The sequence below is a fragment of the Olea europaea genome, chromosome 10, assembly GCF_002742605.1.
Source record: "Olea europaea var. sylvestris chromosome 10, O_europaea_v1, whole genome shotgun sequence".
Lineage (NCBI taxonomy): Eukaryota > Viridiplantae > Streptophyta > Magnoliopsida > Lamiales > Oleaceae > Olea > Olea europaea.
The window spans coordinates 26,887,309-26,893,308 of NC_036246.1; positions in this window are offsets into that span (position 1 = coordinate 26,887,309).

Below are 6,000 nucleotides of genomic sequence, written 5' to 3' on the forward strand. Positions count from 1 at the left end.
CAAACACTCAAGTAAATGAAATTATGCAAATTCAAAAGCTAATTTATGGAAATGAATCAAAATAAAGTCATTAGGATCACGAATCCCCAATTGAAGTTATAAAAACCTTAATTTCATAAAATCAATGACCCGATGGAAATTTGCTAATTCAATGTTCCTAATCCTATCCAATATATTCTCTCGATATATATTAGACCTATTCTTGCACACCACCAGCCTATATCTCTATGGATGATGCAAATATACAAAAAATACATGTGATTTTGTGAACAATTAAAGAATTGCATAAAGCATAGGAGTATATCTCTATCCCCTATCGGACCCTATGTTGATTTACACCTTATCGAACCTATTCCACTTCTCTCGAATGTAAGAAATAAGTCATCAACACTCACACAATCATTGGCCACTAATTGCGGAAGAAAATCAATGCATATAAACCAATCAAATTATCCAAATGAGTCTTTATATTAAATTCATGAAATATGGAATTAAAATAACAAACAATGGTTCATCGATCACCTAGTAATTGAAAACCTAGCCTAGAATATTCATAATTACAGAAGAAAAACAAATTTAATAAATAGAAAGAATAGCACCCGTATGAAAATTTCTTGAAATCTTGAATAAAGCCTTGAAAACCCGCTTGAATTCTTGTGGAATTGGCTTCAAGATCGTGTTTCTTGCCTCCAAAAGTTATATTTTTCTTCTCCCTGGACGTTCTACCCTATTTCTGATGAATTTTGGCTTTTATATCATATCCTCACGGAGCCCCGAAAGAGTTTCAATTAAAAACGCAACTTCAGAATTTTCTATGATTTTTAAAACCATGCGGCCACATGGTGTTAAACCATGCGACCACATGGTTCAAATGATCTACCTCATTAAATCCCTGCATCCTTATGTGTGGCCGCATGGTATAGTTCTGTGCGGCCGCATGGTTGTAACTTTACAACCTTGCTGTTTTGGTCCCTGAATTCCGTTTTCTCTCTTCTTGATCTCCTTTCTTTCTTTACTTTGTTCCATTATCAAATATTGACTCCTAATTGATGTTTGGGTCAATCAATTCCTTGACCACTTGCTCGGCTCATCTTTTGATTAATTGTAATTTAGTCCTTCATCTTTCACTTTTCTTCAATTCAGTCCAATGTTACTTCTTTCTTCCTTCGATCGTCTTATATCATCCTCAATCTCATACTTGGCATATTTTCATTCTCGTTCTGCACTTTAGCTCAACTTTCCAATATTTGCACCTTTGGTCCCCGAACTATCGCTTTGTTCCGTTTTGGTATTTTTTCGTTTCTTTTCTTTTGAATTCCATTTTTTCCATAGAAACACCTACATTGCATGAATTTAACGAGATTAAGTCACAATTCAACTATTTTGTCCATGTTTAAGTCATGTTTGTGAGCTAAATAAGTGTGTAAAAACACACTTATCACCTACCATCGGAAATATGGATGATGCCACAATTAAGGCATATCTTGACAGGTTCGTGCTTCTTGCCTTATCCTTCTCGTGCACAAATCGGGAAAAAAAATGTTTTACTGGAAAACCTGCAAACACTTGAGGGTGTAAAAAATTTCAGATTTACCAAAGAGGTCCTTCAGATAATGCCACACCTTAAGAAATCGGCAATCAGATATGACGCACACGCTGAGTTGTCATCATATTGTCTTGAAAATATTTTTATCCATCTACATCAACTTGAAGATTTGAAGTGCTTCTTTGATTACCAGTATGATCCTCTGCCAGAGAACTTTGCTCTTGCAGCGAGACTCGAAAACTTAACACTATCTCGTTGCAGATTATCTCCGAAAAACATGGCAGGTCTTGGTTCATTGCCCAATCTTGAATGGCTCAAACTGAAAAACTTATTGTTTGATGACAGTGCGTGGGAACCAAGTGAAGGGGAATTCCCAAAACTAAAATTCCTGCTCCTTTGGAGCATAGATCTGGAGAGCTAGAAAGCTAATGAAACACATTTTCCAAATCTTCAGCGCCTGTATCTCGGGGAGTGCACATTGCTGGTGGAGGTCCCTTCTGGAGTTGGGGGAATTCTAACTCTTCAGGAAATAATATATTTCCGTTGTCCCTCTGCTGTGATTTCATTAGAGTCAATACAAAAGGATCAAGAATACCTGGGAAACTACGACCTTCGTATTACTTACGACTCCCGAAAAGAAAATATATAAGGTATATTCCGAACACGTATTAATCTAGCTCTTCACCAAGTATATCAGCTTACTATGTTTATTTTCCATGTTGTTTATTGATAAGTGTTTCGCTTATTAGTGCTTTTATACTTGTTATATATTTGCAAATCGACCGTATTTCTAGATAATTTAGTTTAAATATTGTCTTTGCAGAAAAAATCGGAACTTGCAGTCGCTTTGAGCAAAACAATGGATTTTGATCCTGATTTGGTTTAGCTAGTAGTAAGTGATGAAGACTCTGAAAGCGACATATTTATCAAAAAAAGGCATAAGGAGAAGTCTATAGTCACAGGGTAATCACTTTCCTTTCGTTTATTTTTTATGGATTCGAATGTAAAAAAAGACATAAATTCTTCATACGAAGGATTTTCTGTTCAAACTTTGTTGCAAAATGTAAACCGCACTCAAGGGACATAGGACCAAGTTTGCACTTGCCATTGACATAATCATGCATACTGTTTTGTTTGTTCATTAGAATCTGAAATAAAGTAATTATATTATTATTAACTTAATTATCAAAAATTATTGTTAACTAATTGTTGGGTAGGGTCATTAATTAATTGGATTAATTAGCATGTTTTTAACTTGAGTGACATGTTAATTTCTTTCTGAATGAGGGTATTGTACTTTTGGTAATGGCAAGAAATCGCGGAACATCTCTATGATTCGTGATCGGGTTGAACTAAATTTGGACCTTTGTGGTGAAGATCAAGATTCGACCTCTCTATTCATATGAATCTTTGTGGTGAAATCTTTTCCATTTCCTATCGGAATTGTATTGTATTGTCCAGAACATTGTTGAAGTTGCTGCTCCTATTTGTGAACACTGGCAAGAACATTGTATTTTCCATTGTATACTTTTTCTTTCTTTCTTATTTGTTCGCATATGTAATAATTTTTTTCTATCTGACATTTCTTCTTTAAATTTTCTAAATGACTCATGTAACATATTTTAGACCAATAATTTTCAAATCAGATAATAATAGGGCACTAGGTTTTAAGATATCTAATAAATTTAATTGTCAAATCATAAAGACTACGAAGAAAAGTATGAGATAATTCACAATTTTTTTTTCGCTATAAATTCAAAATTTTTAAAACTCAATAATCTTTTTTCTTTTATGGGATTGTACTAGAGCTTAGGTCAACTAGTTAAAGGTTATTCTATATCCAAAGTCAACTCACCATACCAATGAACGTCATTTCAAATCTCAAGCACGTGGTTAAGACTCACTCGCAAGAGCTTAATGTATGCAGTGCAGATGATATATTAAGAAACCTATACAAAGTACTTCAAATAAGTTCTAAATGTAGTTAATGAACACTTTATTCACCATTTATTAGTTTTAATAGTACTTGATCATAAAATAACATGTCCAAGGAAATCACTCAAAAGTGTTATAATAATTAAAAATCACTTTTTCCTCTTTCATTTTTTTTTCCTTTTCATATTTTTTAATTTTAATTTTTTTATTTTAAAAGGACAACAAAAAATTGGAAAAAAAAAATAAAAAAATAGAGTGCATTGCATTAATATTTGAATTTCATAAAAAGTATTGATGCATGCACTTAAAAACCTATTCAATGAAGAACAAATGTATTCTTACCTTCAAGAGCAACACGAGCAATGCCACAATTTCAATCACTTTGACCTGAGAGTCACTCTTTTTGACCGATATTTAAAAAAAAAAAAGTTGTAATCTTTGTGAATTGAGTCATCAATTCAATTAAGTGATTCACTTGATTAGTCAATAATCTAACTTAAATAGTGAGATCTTGTTTGCTGCTCCTAACCAAGGATTTACGACATCTAAATCTAGTGTGACCTAACTCACCACAATTGTTACAAGTGGGAATGAATCTAGGAGTACTATAGATCTCAAGTTTTGAACATTAGGTTGAGGAAACCTATTTTGCACAAAGATCTATGTCCTAAAGCTCCTACATTCTTAAAATTAACTGAGACAGGCACACTCTTCTTTTTAGAAGATGAAGTGGTATGAGAAATTATTTCATTAAAGTCTAAGCCCCTCATATTATCAATTGGTTTATTGAAACCTAACATGTTGTCAAACTTTTTAGAGCAATCACTATCTTTTGAATTGTTTAAAATCTTCCTTTTTTTGTAAAAGATTTAATTATTTAAATATTGTTATACTTGTAAAAAAAGAAAAAAGAAAAAGAATTATGTTGAAGGATCTCATAATAATTAGTCGTCTAGGACCTCTAAATTCTCGATGTCGGCCTGATGTATACCAACCTAAATCATCAACCTTTAATCTAGTTTCAAGAAGAGAAGAGAAAGGAGCAGCCAGTTTCCAATTGAGAGAAAAAGCGTGAGATAGGAGTGTCAAGAGTAATGCCCCCCCATATATTGATACCAAAAGAGGGGGGGTATGTGTTTTTTGTGTTTTGTTTTGATGTTGTTTTATAACTTTATAACTTTTAATAACTTTAATCCTACTCAGCACTCTCCTTAGTTTTCTATAAATCTTTTCTTAGAATCAAGTATAAATACTTTTTTTTCATTTAAATTTTCACCACCTATGACATATAAACTTAAACCTGATTTCTTTCTATAAGGTTACCTGTTGCACTCCCTTATTAAATTCTTAGATTAATTTATTCCCTTTCCCCAACATCTTTAGAAAACATCAAAATGCTCACTCTGGCCAAAAGTTTTCTCTTATCTGGATCACTCAGGATTAACCTAAAAACAGTATGGCTTCTAGAAATCAAGTTATGATTTTATTATATGCATAGGATGAAATGATTTATCAAATATTTACATAACTAAAATGCATAAAACATTAAAACATTAAACTAACTATAGATGCATGAAATATTAAAATATTAAACAGGGATTTATAAATTCATCTTAAAAGATTTACAACTAAGGATTTCCCTTTCGGGAAGTCCCTAAAGTTCTTAAAATAAAACTTAAGAAAACAAGAGTACCTTAAAATATTCACAAGAATTTCAGCTATACAATGATTTTTGATTCATTTGTTTATTAATATACATTTGATCTTCTAATGATAATAATTCTTTTTTATCTAATATCATTCCTAATTCTTTAGGGAAAATTATTTTATCTAAATTTTCTTCTGATAACTCTATATGAACATATTCATTAACTTGTTCTTGTTCTTCTGAATTAGATGAATTTGATTCTTCTTCAAAATTATTGTTTTGTATTTGATTATAATCTAAGAATCTTAAACTAGTTCTTCAATTTATGTCTTTATTGGTTAATGATTCTTGTGGGGCTATAATTTTTTCTTGGCTATTGTCTAAGAATCTATCCATATACCATTCTAATCCTACTAATTGTTCTAATGAATATTCTTTAGGTCTTACCATATTAATTCCTTTGCTACTCATCAAATTTACTACTTTGTTTATGTAAATTTTATATTTAGTTTGTGAATTATTAGAACATCTCCCTAAAAATCCTATATGTATTAATAAATTATCTCCACTTTTTACGTCTCCAATTTTGTATTTAATTTGTGAATTATTGGCAGATTGATTGGAAACGGCCCTAGAAATTGGACTCGGGGCAAAGGTTCGAGATCTCGGGATTTTAGCGAAATTCTTTCGTTTAGGCCTCTAAATAATTAATTTCCGTATTAATTATGTCTTGTTGAACAGAAAATTAATAAAAAAAATCGTACCGGGGGCAATTTTTTCATTTGCCGCGACGGTGTCGGAATTGACCGAAATTTGGCAGGTTGATTGGAAACGGCCCGAGAATTTGGGTCGTGATCTTGAGATTTTAGCC